General features: G+C 46.9%; 1 protein-coding gene across 4 annotated transcripts in view; it reads right to left on the bottom strand.

Annotated features, from left to right (window-relative positions):
- Positions 1 to 14,266, bottom strand: part of smad1 (SMAD family member 1) — a 382,222-nt gene that overhangs the window by 185,077 nt on the left and 182,879 nt on the right. Inside the window, exon 1 of one of the 4 annotated variants that reach the window (XM_072496113.1) lies at positions 2,642 to 2,764. The exons of 2 other annotated variants lie outside the window; for them this stretch is intronic. The gene's annotated coding sequence lies outside the window, so the exon portion shown is untranslated. Of the gene's footprint in view, positions 1 to 2,193; positions 2,429 to 2,641; positions 2,765 to 14,266 lie in introns of those variants that run through there. One more of the 4 variants, XM_072496117.1, reaches the window with a different exon arrangement.

The raw sequence follows: 14,266 nt of genomic DNA, 5'->3' as shown, positions 1-14,266 counted from the left end.
GTGGATTCCAAATCATTAATGGTTTCAAGGAGGGATATAGATATATTTCTGATTTTAAAAACGGGTAAAAGGGATATGGGGTACCTCGCAGAAAGATAGATGGAATGGAAAAAAGAAGGCAGCAGCAGCAGCCCAGGATTGGGGGGGGGGGGGGGGGGAACCAGAAGGACTCTCAGGGTTGTTAATATATACTGTATAATATGTATAGGTCGTTGCTACAGATAATTATATATTGGACTGTTAAATTATATTTTTGGAGAGTGTTACTTGTGATAAGGCAGTTGCCAATTAGGGTTAGTTTTCATTTTTGTTATTTATTATTTATTCATTTTCTGTTTATAAAATAGGTCATTGTTATTTGTGTTGTTATAATATTGTGTAAAGGATGCACAATGTACTGTGATGGTTGACCAAAAATTTTCAATAAAAGGGATATGGGGGGGGGGGGGGGGGGGCCACGGTGGCGCAGCGTTTAGCACTGCTGCCTCCCGGCACCGAGAACTCGGGTTCGATCCCAGCCCTAATCGCTGTCCGCTTGTAGTTTGCATATTCTCCCCGTATCACCCCCATAACCCAAAGATGTGCCTGGTAGGTGAATTGACTACACTAAATTGCCCCTCAATCGGGAAATAATTTTGGTACACTAAATTTATTTTTTTTTAAAGAATATGGGGAAAAGTCGAGAGGTGGCTTTGAGACCAGGATGAGATAATCTATGATTTGATTGAATGGCAGAGCAAGATTGAAGGCCTGAATTGCCTACCTTTGCTCCTAATTTCGGTGTTCCTAAAAGATGTAGAAACTAGTTTAAAACAGAAAAGAATTGTACGCAAAACCATTTTTTCCACATTGGCCACTGAAGAGGCATTCTTAGTTCAGATATACATCACATTTGGACATTCTGAATTCTCCCTCCGTGTACCCGAACAGGCGCCGGAATGTGGCGACTAGGGCTTTTCACCGTAACTTCATTGCAGTGGTAATGTAAGCCTACTTGTGACAATAAAGATTATTTTAAAAATGCCTAGGCTGAAATTGAAAAGATAAAAATACAAAAATATCAGAACGTGCTCTGAGGGAAAGCTTCAATCTTTCATTTTGTGAATGAAGATCTTTATAAGTTATTTTTAAACAAACAATAGCCCACCTGTATACACACACGGACATATTAAACTGCCTGAAATTAGATTTAAAGGTCTGTCGTGTATTACAAAAATGGTCCCTACATTTTAAAACACATGTTTAAAAAGTTAAAACTTCAGACCTTCCGAGGACATTTCCAAAGGTTTTGTTGACAACAGGAAAACAAGGCAAAAATGCTGGTGGATAATTTGTAATGGTGATAAGGATACATAGAATATAAACAAAATTTAAAAATTCCAATGCAAGGACAAATTTCTTGTCCTTTTGGTAACTCAATCCCTGCCTTGAACTGATTCCTGTCCAAGTGCCAAGGAGGATGAATGGCAGAATGCACCAGCCTTAAAAAAAAATCTCCAGCACAAATAAAAAAAAACATACTGTGCACACACGAGACTGTAACCAAAATATGATAATCCACACGTCATTTCAGTTATGTGCAAGTACCCGTTACAGTCACCGAGAACAAATTACAGCTAAAAGTATACAAAAAAACTGACTCAGGCAAAATCTTTTAGCCAGCTAAATTTAGAAACAAGATACCTTCTTTATACCAAATCAAAAATAAACAATTCTTTCTACACAGCGTCAATGATATTTTCCCAATTAGTACTTTAACACATCAAAAGACTCCAAACATATTTTTGAACATGGCCAAATTTCCTTTCGCAATCCAAGTGCTTGTACACACGTTTAACGGCGACTTTCCTCACGTCTTTTTTTTGGAAGATCCTCCCGTAAAACTTCTCCTTGTTTTAATGCGAGAGGAAAAAAAACGTGGCACATCTTGGGAGACTTTCTGCCTTTCACCCAGGGATGATCCGTGGAACGGAAATCGAGCAGTCAAGAAGATGGAGGAGATGGGTTTCACAAGATTTACACCAGAGTTGGATAAAAATAAATCACGTCCACAAACCCCACTCAAACTCTTAATCAAATGTCAGGAAGCGCACACACACACACACACATACCAAAAATAAAAGTCCAAGGTTCTCAAAACTCGGTGAACCCTGCGGCGTCTGGCAGACACACGCGTTATTAAAACATTTTCACCTCGGTGGGGAACGTTATTCCATCAACGTCTAAAGAAAACGAGGCTGCCGAGGGGAGGAAGACCAGTCGCATCCTTTCCATTAAATTGCACTTCTGAAAAGGAGAAAACTTTTGCAGCGGATCGCAGGGCGCTGGAGCACCAAAATACCGGCAACGACTAAAGAGTTTGCAGCTCGCATCAACTTGAAGGAACTTTCCCCGGGAGTTGCCGTGCTTCATTCCCCGGATCCGAGCTGGCCGGCTCCACTTTTTCCCCCTTTTCCCTGTGACGCCATGTTGTCCTAAAAGTACTTTTAAGGAGGTGGGAGGAAGGGGGGGGGGGGGGGGAGAGACCGACAACTTTCACTCTTTTAAAAGCGCGCCCGCTCCAACGCGGCTGAAAAGTTAAAAGAAATTCGAAGCTGAAGGGGAATTGAATATTACTGAGGGATTCGCGCTGTCGACTTACCTGAACACCGGCCGCTCGGCCTCCTCTCTCCCTCTCCATCTGCGGCTCTTCCATCGGCCGCTTCACCGACAGAGCCGCGGCGTCAGCCAGGCTGCGACTGCTCACCGCGCCACATATCCGCCCGCCAGCCAGCCGCACTACTTTCCCAATCACTTTAAACAGAGAGGAGGGAGGGAGGGAGAGTCAAACTGCTGAACTCCAGTCGACACACACACTGTCAGCGCACGTCTCACTTCAACAAGAACTCCCCCACCCACCCATCTCGTCCACGATTGCTTTGTTTATTAATTATTGATACCTGCTCCTTATTATACGTCACTGTTATTTCGGCAAGGCTCTTTTTGTTTTCTGATGCATCTAAAACCTTTCATGCCTGGGAGAGTTGAACTATTGTGTGTATGGATATGCATTATTACCGGAGTCTCTTCCATATTGAAGTTCAAAAACAAATCTGTCGTAATTTACATCGCTTCCTGGTGGATGTTTTTAATATTTAAAGCAAACATTAGTTTTCCAATTTGATCCAATAACGTAAGCATTCGTAGTTTATTATCTAGTTGATGATTGCCAGGGTTACTTGCATTTAAAAAAACCTCCTTAAACACACCTGGCCTGCGATGGAATTGTTGTCTCGTCAGTAACTTTTCTACAATTTCTTATATTTTAACTCTTTTCCATTTTTTGAAAAGTGCTTAACAATTATTCTTTTGGGCTCACTGGTTATTATTGCTTGTCTCACAATTCAAACCCTCATGCAATCCTTAGGTAGGAGAGACAAACGCTGAAGAATTGTAAAAACAAACGAGGAGAGAATGGCAAGTGTTAAAAGATAAACATGGAAAAGAAAAAAATTACCTCTCTGCAATACTGGGTTGCAGTCTCAGCACAACGTGGATTACGTTTGAATTGCAGTTTATATAGGCAATTGCAGGAACCAGTTGCATACAGCGAAGTCCCACAATTAATAACTAGACGATCCTTTCCAATGGTGTTATTTGAAGGAAGAAAGTTAGAACTTAAGAAAATAAGAAATAAAGTCAGGAGTAGACCATATCGTCTTTCAAACCTGCACCACCATTCAATATGATCATCACAGAATTATTACTGCACAGAATATCTGCACTGGCTCTCCGAATGAGTCTTAGTGGCATCCTCCCACCCTCTGTCCATGACCTTGCACATTCTTCCTTTTCAGATAATTGTCTAATTCCTTTTTGAATGTTTCAATTAAACCTGCCCGCACCACACTCTCAGGCAGTGCATTCTAGACTTTGCTCACACATTGCGTGAAAAAGATTTTCCTCATATTGCACATGCTTCTTATGTCAGTGCTTAAAACCTGTGCCCTCACGTTCTCAATTCTTTCCAGAGTGGGAATGGTTTCTCCCTATCTACTCTATCCAGACCCCACTTGACATCCACTTGAGCAGGCAAATAGGGCCCCCATTTAATATCTCATTCAAAAGTTATTATCTCCAATAACACAGCACTTCCTCAGTGCTGCACTGAAGGTTCAGCATCGAGCAGGAGCCCTGACATTCCTGAGGCCAGTGACTGTAGCTTTCCATTGCACAGGCAGTCTCTCGCTTGAATTTGAGATGAAACTCAAAACCCATGGACTCTTTGCTGCTTCAACCCTGTCAGAAATCCTGACACTTTCTTCTCCAAGTGTGTGCCATCTACATGATGCACTGTAGCACCTGCCAAAACTCCCTCTATTGCATCTTCTGCCACATAGAAGAACACGGGTGGTAGATACATATGAACACCACCAACTGCAAGTTCTCCTCCTCCTGACATGGAAATATATTGCTGTTCCTTTGCTGATACTTTGTTGAGATTCTGGAACTCCCCCTACCAGCACGGTTGGTGTACCTACATGACATGGCCTATGATCATTCAAGAAGGCGGCTCACCACCACCTTCTCAAGGACAATTAGAGATGGACAATAAATGTTGGCCTTGGCAGCAATATTCGCATGAATGAGAGAAAATGACACAGCCTATTTCCTACATTTACACCTCAGTAATGCAGAATCTCAGGCCACCTTTGAGTCCCTAATACCTAGAATTACTAGGGTAGTGGAACAATTGAGTTTAGAATTCAGTGGCTCATTTTAGTTACGCAGCCATTGGTGACCGATTACATTGTTGAAAAGGGGGAAGAGAGTAATTCTTTCTTGGCTCTCCTTTCCAGAACTCGAAATGAATTTATCTCAAATGACTCCAACTCTCCAAACAAGAGTGACACATGGGCAGAATTTCCCAGCTCAGAGGAATTGGGTTCCGGAGTGTAAAGGGTGGAATAATCCCAGAAATTAGTAATGGCTTGTATCTTAATGTGATCTCGTGTTCTTGTAATGTTTCCTGGGATGGTTTGAGAGTCCAGTGGTGAACCCCCTTGGGTCTGGCAGGAAAGCAACTGAGATGGATAAGCAGACAATTCTTAACCATGAATTCTTTCTTTCCCAATTTACGCTCAGTATCTGCATCTCGCCAGGATTATCGAGGCGATTGTGCACTGGGAAGAACATTGTAAGTGAAACTGACAAGCAGTGAATGCTTTGCTCAGTTACACCAAAGAACACAAGCAATGGCCATTGAAGAACTTGTTCAAAGTACTGCTTCTCTCAGAGAGCACTATTATTGCTTGACAGGCGATTACCAAACTCTTAGAAGACACTTCACTTGCCTGGCACTTCACACATCTTCACTGCTGCAAGCCTTCAATATTGTACGGGAGCAGCTTCCACCTCCACTGAGGGACAAGAGCAGAGGTCACACCATCACCAACTGCTGAAGAGCAAGACCAACAGCAATATCATGTGCCTTCTCCTCAACCATAGGATCCTCCGGAGGCAGATGGAATGGACACCAAGGTCCAGTTAGAAGGAGATGAAATCCCCATCACAGGATCTAGAGACAGGCAATCATCTTTCTTGATAAGACATTAGTTCCTCAAGCTCCCATCGATGGTCTCTGATGACATGTGCAGCCTCCTGAAAGAAGACTTCCTTCCCAGTGGAGCGGGTGAGCATGCATTGGCACTGGCTAATACGATGGCTGTTAATAGCCCTTCAGATCCCTCCAGGTAAGAACGTGAGACCCAGGGAGCAACCTGCCCATGTGCCCTCTCCATTTCTGTGATTTCTGCAGCCTCAAAAATCCAAGTGCTGATGAATCCTTGCATCCTATGCCATGATCCCTCCTTCATTGGTCAGGAGCCCAGAAGCAGGATGGTGATTAGTTCAACTCGAGGAAAGAATTATGGCTGGGTGTGCAAATCCCTGACTTGCAAACCGATAATGATCCCACCGTTCCTGCAAGAACTAAGGCGAAAGATTTCTGCCCATAATCTCCCACACTGTGGATATTAACACTGGTCATCTTAGACCTCAGTTAATGTGTTCTGGTCCCTAAACCGCCCCCCCATCATAACTCATGGCAGGGAATAGAAATATGGACCTTCGTCCCAATTCCCCAGCGCAGCCTGCCATTTATATCTCACAGAGATCAATAAAGAGTTCAAACACCCACTGGGGCACAGTGGTTAGCACTGCTTCCTCCCAGTACCAGGGACCCGGGTTGAATTCTGGCCTCGGGTGCCTGTCTGTGTTGACTTTGCACTTTCTCCCCGTGTCTGCATGGGTTTCCTCCGGGTACTCCGTTTTCCTCCCACAGTCCAAAGATGTGCAGATTAGGTGGATTGGCCATCCTAAATTGCCCTTAGTATCCAAAAGGTTAGGTGGGGTTACTGGGTTACGGGGATAAGGTGGGGCTCTTTCAGTGGGTCGGTGCAGACTCGATGAGTCGAATGGCCTCCTTCTGTACTGTAGGGAGTCTATGAGTCGATGAATCCAGAGCTAGTTCTGTGCCTATCCAAAGATCCCACTAAGATAATCACTCCTCTCCCCAGTATGACACAATGGAGAGATGCCAAGAAGGCTCACCTCAACTGAATACAGAGCTCGGAATGAAAAAGAGATCACAAGATTTTGACAGCTTCACCAGAAGTGCTAGATTCTGTGCTTCCATCAGCTATCCGACAAATTATCTTTTGTATAATATGACTAATAGCAATCACTATCCTCAAAGGAAATGCTGTCTGCAATAATTTATAGATTTCAAAGAGACTCATCACTCTTGGAATTTTTCCTCCCCTTCCCAACAGCCTCTTGTGAGTGTATTTCATCCCATATTTAATCATACCTCCATGACTAAGAACAGAGCATAAAACCTGAAGGATGCCTGGAAACTTGATTGAGACCAACTGCTAAAGGAAGAAGAATAGCAAAGGGCTTGGAGTCAGGTCCTAGACATCCCAAAGTTAAGTAAATTGCAGGACAGTTAATTCAAAATAATGCATATCACACGGCGCACAAGCATTACAAGTTGTATGGCTCTAAACCAAGCACATTCTGCAGGGATGCCAACTGAAGAAACCGACCTTCCCATATTGTGCTTGTGCCTTTGAGTCCACTTATTCCAGACAACAGTCCAGGAGATCCTTTGGAATATAACTGGTCTCACAACCCCAGAGGACCCAAGTTTGTGCTTGTTGGGACTGCCTATTTCAAAATATAAGGACCAGTTTGACCCTCAGCAGTGGTTGCAATTGGTGCATATGGCACAGCCACCAATCTAAACGAATTACATTTGATTTATATCTGGATCTAGGAAACAGTAGAGAGTCTGAATGTTGGGCCAAGGCAGTTGAATGTGTTGTGTTATTCACCCTGGGGTAACACGGACTGCAACAGGATGCAGATGAACTGTAAAGCATACACCAAAAGTAGGCATTGGTTCAATATGATTTATTGAACTTCTGTAACAATGCACACAGCTGGCTGTGGGTTGATACTCTACTACTCTAAGTGTACTAACTCTAACTTACTAGACCAGGCTAGCTCTGATCCACGTCTAGAAGGTGCTGACTGATATATACATCCTGACTGTCACTACAGTTGTCACCAGTGGAAAGAGGCGGAGTGCTGATGCCTTGTGTGTTTTATAGTTGGAAGACCCCTCTGGTGTTCTGCCTGGTGATTAGTTGTGTTCTTTCCTGTATGTTGATTGGCTAACCTGGGTGTCTGTCACTGCCTGTTTTTACCTCATGATGTGCATGGATGCATACTATGACACCCCCCTTTAAAAAAAAATTTTGGCGGTTGCTTAGAGCATATACAACATATTTACAGATATAACTATTTACAGCAAATGGCGAGTGAAGGCATATGTACATGTAAGTTGTCTAGTGTACAGATACAGAACAAATATACAAAGTAAATATTTATAAGTCCAATCTCTGGGGCTGGCGCCAGTCGGATCCTTGTCTACCGCCTGAGAGGTGGAGGTGGGGATGACGGCGCTTTGACAGGCGGGATTGCTGCCAGATTGGTGGCCTCGTGGAGCGAGGTGTCTGGAAAAGGCATAACGACAGCTGGGAACGTGAGATCCGGTGGTTGGCAGGCAAGTTTGCGTAATGCCCTTCTGTTGCGCCTGACAATGGATCCATCAGCCATGCGAACCACGAACGACTTGGGAGCAGCCTGTCGAACAACAACAGCTGGAGCTGACCAGCCTGCACCAGGGAACTTGATACGAACAGCATCTCCGGAGAGAGCACAGGCAAATCAGTAGCATGAGCATCGTATGTCAGCTTTTGCCAGTTTCTGAGTTGCTGCACCTTTTGCAGCATTGGGAGGTGATCCAGGTCAGGTAAATGAATGGCCAGAACAGTCGCCGCAGTCACGATTCATAAGGAGTTGTGCCGGAGACATACCGGTGGACAGAGGGGTTGCCCTGTACGCGAACAGCGCAAGGTTAAAGTCAGAAGCTGAGTCCGCAGCCTTGCAGAGCAGTTGCTTCATGATGTGGACCCCTTTTTCGACTTCCCGTTAGATTGCGGGTAATGCGGGCTCGAGGTAATGTGCTTGAACTGGTATAGCTTCGCGAAGTTGGACCACTCTTCGCTGTAGAAGCAGGGACCGTTGTCGCTCATGACCGTGAGCGGAATACCATGCCTGGCAAATGTCTCCTTGCAGGCCTTGATGACAGTCCTTGATGTGAGGTCGGACAGTTTCACCATTTCGGGGTAACTCGAGAAGTAGTCAATTATAAGCACGTAGTCACGCCCATTGGCGTGAAAAAGATCGATTCCCACCTTAGACCACGGAGAGGTCACAATCTTGTTTTGCTGGAGTGTTTCTTTGGGCTGAGCAGGCTGGAAACGCTGGCAAGTCGCAGAATTGAGGACCATGTTGGATATGTCCTCGTTGATGCCAGGCCAATAGACAACCTGCCGGGCCCTGCGCCTGCATTCCTCGATACCGAGGTGTCCCTCGTGAATCTGTTTGAGCACTAAGCTCTGGAGGCTGCAAGGAATAACGATACGATCCAGCTTGAGGAGGATCCCCTCAACAACTGTTAGGTCATCCTTGACATTAAAGAACTGGGGACATTGCCCTTTCTGCCAAACATTTGCAAGGTGATGTATGACCCGTTGCAGAAGAGGGTCCTTGGCAGACTCTTCTCGAATGTTGATGACTCATTCGTCTGAGGCCGGGAGGTTGCTGGCACACAGTTGCACCTGTGCCTCAATTTGGCGGATGAAATCGACCTGTTCACAGGGTGAGGTAGGGCATCCACAATGATTAGCTCCTTGCCCGGTGTGTAAACCAATTCAAAATCATACCTGCGGAGTCGAAGGAGAATGCGCTGAAGCCTGGGAGTCATGTCATTCAAGTCCTTGTGAATGATATGGACTAGGGGTCTGTGGTCAGTCTCTATTGTGAAGGTTGGTAGACCGTAGACGTAATCATGGAACTTTACAAAACCGGTGAGGAGGCCCAGGCACTCTTTCTCTATCTGAGCATACCTCTGCTCAGTGAGAGTCATGGCCCTGGACGCATAGGCCACTGGAGCCCAGGACGAGGAGTTATCCTTCTGGAGGAGCACTGCAGGTAGTGTTCCCACATTATGTTTCGGTTAAGATCCGTGGGATCTATACATATGCACAGTTCTCCAGAGGGCTTCTTCACACAGACCATCAAGCTGACCCAGTCAGTCGGTTCCATCACTTTAGAGATTATACCCTGGTCTCGGAGCTCCTGCAGCTGCGCCTTTAAGCGGTTCTTCAGATATGAGATTGGCTGAAGCAGCAGTGTCCAGCTTGAACCGGCTGCTGCATTGGTTGACTTGTATGACAGCACGCCATTCATCCGCAGAATCCACGTTGAGGATGGGTAGGCGTGTTGCTGAATTTGAGGAGGCTTTGTCATACGTGGTAATGATGCCCACACGATATGGGGACTCCAGGAAGTCGTCCTCTGGATCTGTGGTGTTACCAGGTTCCGAATCCAGCAGCCCTTGCTGCACACTTTGAACACGATTGTGTTGGAACTGGGATCGTTGGCCCACGATCGGAGGTGCAGACCTGACAAAGCTGCATAATGGGCAGGCTTCCCACAATTTAAACATCATCTGCCTCTTGCAGGGCATTGCCGCTTTAAGTGGGCGGTGCCACAGTTCGGGCACGTCATGATGTTGATGTCATAACGCTCCATGCGTCGTCGCACATGCGCAGTGTGGTCAGCCGCCGCTCGCACCTGCGCAGTGTGGTCTTCGGCCGTTTCGTTCTCCCGTCTGTGGTGCGCATGCGTGGGACCCCGGGAAAAGCGCGCAAAATGGCCGCCTTCATAGATGCTAAGGCGCCGCATTCAGATGATGGCCTGTACACTCTTTGCCTCGTGGGAGGCAAGTTGGTCCTGTTCTGCGATTTAAGGCGGGAGTAGTGGCTTTTCGCCTGTTCATGCACTTTACACGTCTCGATTGGGGCAGCACGGTAGCATTGTGGATAGCACAAATGCTTCACAGCTCCAGGGTCCCAGGTTCGATTCCGGCTTGGGTCACTGTCTGTGCGGAGTCTGCACATCCTCCCCGTGTGTGCGTGGGTTTCCTCCGGGTGTTCCGGTTTCCTCCCACAGTCCAAAGATGTGCGGGTTAGGTGGATTGGCCATGCTAAATTGCCCATAGTGTCCAAAATTGCCCTTAGTGTAGGGTGGGGTTACTGGGTTATGGGGATAGGGTGGCGGTGTGGACCTTGGGTAGGGTGCTCTTTCCAAGAGCCGGTGCAGACTCGATGGGCCGAATGGCCTCCTTCTGCACTGTAAATTCTATGATTCTATGATGGCCACTGGGAGGGTCATGTTTTTTATTTTTAGGAGCTGCTCCCGCAGGGCGTCGGAGTGGACCCCAAACACGATCTGATCCCTGATGAGGGAATCAGCGGTGCCACGTTAGTTGCAGGATTGCGCGAATATGCAGAGATGAGTTAGAAAGCATTGGAAAGGCTCATCCTTACCCTGAAGGCGTTGCTGGAAGACATAGCGCTCAAAGCCCTCATTCGTTTCGACTTCACAGTGACTGTCGAAGTTGGCTAACACGGTCAGGAACTTGGTCTTGTCCTCGCCGTCGGCAAAAGTGAGCGAATTGAAGATTTGGATGGCTTGGTCCGATGCAGTCGATAGGAGCAGTGCGATTTTTCTGGCATCAGCCGCATCCTCGAGGCCTGAGGCCTCAATGTATAGACTGAATTTCTGCTTGAAGACCCGCCAGTTGGCACCGAGATTTCCGGAGATCCGGAGCTGTGGAGGGGCCTGGATCTTCTCCATGCCGCTGGAAGGCACTTGCTGGTCGTCACTGAATTATTCAAGATAAATTACTGAGATGAAGTAGACTCCTGGTATCATGTTGTGTTATTCACCCTGGGGTAACACGGACTGCAGATGAACTGTAAAGCATACACCAAACGTAGGCATTGGTTCAATACGATTTATTGAACTTCTGTAACAATGCACACAGCTGGCTGTGGGTTGACACTCTACTACTCTAAGTGTACTAACTCTAACTTACTAGACCAGGCTAGCTCTGATCCACGTGTAGAAGGTGCTGACTGATATATACACCCTGACTGTCACTACAGTTGTCACCAGTGGAAAGAGGCAGAGTGCTGATGCCTCGTGTGTTTTATAGTAGGAATATTCTGTCTGATGTTCTGTCTGGTGATTGGTTGTGTTCGTTCCTGTATGTTGATTGGTTGATTGGCTAACCTGGGTGTCTGTCACTGCCTGTTTTTACCTCATGATGTGCATGGGTGCATATTATGACAGAATGGATGGCCACAAATGATAGAGCAATTAAAATTGGGGATACACAAGAAAACAGAATTGGAAGAATACAAAATTCCCAAAGGCTTCCACCGTCCTCCACCATTTTGGCTCTCAAGCATGATGCCATCACCAAGTCCTTCGCTTTCAGAATTCTGAAAGGACTATTCCCTCCAAAGCACCCTGGTTCAATCCTCAGTCACCCCCACCTCTCCCTCACTCCTATACACACCTTTCCATGTGTTACAAATACAGGGCTTGACAAGGTGGGATGGCAGTCGGACTAATCTCTTCCTGGTGACTGGCCTGCATCATCTGTTTGGCATGGAAAAGAAACCAAAACCAAAACCTATTGAAAAGTGACTATTTTCACATCTTGACACAGAAAAGGGGCAACTTCTTTTTGGAGACGCAGGGACAAAGAGAGAGAGAGAGACAATGCAGCTGCCGTGAAGAGCAAGGAAAGACTGTGCGGTGTTAACAGCCGAGCAGGATGCTGGTTAGAGCTGGTAAGAGCTGGTATCTGTTCAAAATGAAGAAGATGGAATGAACAGGACTTCAGGAGATTTGAAGAACAAGGTGTTGCTGAGGTGAGCCTTGCTGGTTGTAATCGGTTCTGGAATACGCAGGCTGAGTGGGATGATTTTTATTTAGAACATAGAACATAGAACATACAGAGCAGAAGGAGGCCATTCAGCCCATCGAGTCTGCACTGACCCACTTAAGCCCTCACTTCCACCCTATCCCCGTAACCCATAACCCCTCCTAACCTTTTTGGTCACTAAGGGCAATTTATCATGGCCAAGCCACCTAACCTGCACGTCTTTGGATTGAAATTTCCAAGTTTTTACATTCTTGCACCAAAACAAAAGGAAAAGAGAAAATTGCCTTTGATATCAATGCAAAACAGGTACAGCACACATAACAGAAGTAATTGCAAACATTTTTAAAAATAAATTTAGAGTAGCCAATTATTTTTCTTTTCCAATTAAGGGGCAATTTAGCATGGCCAATCCACCTAACCAGCACATCTTTGGGTTGTGGGGGTGAAACCCACCCAGACATGGGGAGAATGTGGAAATTCCACACGGACAGTGACCCAGGGCCGGGATTCGAACCCAGGTCCTCAGAGCTGCAGTTCCAGTGCTAACCACTGCGCCACATACCACCCACAGGAATTGCAAACATAAGAACAAAAAAGACCAGGTGGGTCAGGGACAATTTCCCCCCCCCATGTTCCCTTCTACACCAAAGCAGGATATAGTCCACAGCACAGGGTTATATCATACCCATAGCTTCAAAGAAAAGTAACAGAGGAATAAAAATGCAGAGAACCCCAGAACTAAGGGGGAATTACACTGAGACCCACAACACAATCCAAGTCCACTTCTGGTGACGGCAGGCGTGGGGCGGCTGCACAATGGAGAGCCCCCGCTCGGGAACGGCAATTCCGGGGCTTGAAGCCTGGTCCCAGGGTCCGCGGAGGTGGCAGAAGAAGGGAGGAGGCACTGAGAAGACACAGGAGGGAAAAAAACCCAACGGAAAATGTCGAGGGTGAGCAAAAAAACGGCCGAAGAAAAACCAGCTGGAGGTCCGTCGGGGACTGGAAAGGTCAACGCGGGGTCACCAGGAAAAATGGAGGCTGGAGCACCAGGGAAGGCCACACTGCTTACGGCTGAAGAAATAACCAAGGTGATGGCTGCGGAATTTGAAAAGCAGTTGGCGCAGATTGCGAAATGCATGGAGACGGTGAGGAAGGAGATGAGGGAGGTCTTGAGTGTGCTGGTGGAGGAGGCGGTTTCCCCGGTGAGGATGGAGGTGCGGCAGTGACTCTGTGCTTCCGTAGGTACAGGGTGAAGGAGAAGGTCCTGAGCTGGGCCAAGCAGAAGCGGGTGGTGCAGTGGGCTGGAGCTGGTATACGTGTATACCAGGACTTTACGGTGGAGCTGGCAAGGAGGCGGGCTGCCTTCAACCGGGTGAAGAGGGCACTGTACATTAGCAAGGTGGCGCAGTGGCGGAGGTGCGAGAGCAAAGGGAGGTGCTGAAGGAAGTGAAGGAGACGTTATTGCAGCACGGTGATCAACTTGCCTCGATGGGGAAAGAGATGCGGAAGGTGATGGATACTAACAAGGATCTGCGAGGAAAAATGGAAGACCTGGAAAATAGATCCAGGCGACAGAACTTGAGGATTGTGAGGCTGCCCGAAGGAGTTGAAGGACCGAAGCCGACTGAGTATTTTGCCGCGATGCTGGCAAAACTACTGGGGGAGGGGGAGGACCCCTCCCGATATGAACTGGATCGGGCTCATCGGTCGTGGAGGCCTGTACCAAAGGCGAGTGAGCCGCCAAGGGCAGTGACTCTGTGCTACCTAAGTACAGGGTGAAGGAGAAGGTCCTGAGCTGGGCCAAGCAGAAGCGGGTGGTGCAGTGGGCTGGAGCTGGTATACTTGTATACCAGG

Source organism: Scyliorhinus torazame, chromosome 3, assembly GCF_047496885.1.
Source record: "Scyliorhinus torazame isolate Kashiwa2021f chromosome 3, sScyTor2.1, whole genome shotgun sequence".
NCBI classification, from domain to species: Eukaryota; Metazoa; Chordata; class Chondrichthyes; order Carcharhiniformes; family Scyliorhinidae; genus Scyliorhinus; species Scyliorhinus torazame.
Note: the sequence above shows the minus strand (reverse complement) of the source record. Positions and strands in the feature narration are given on the sequence as shown.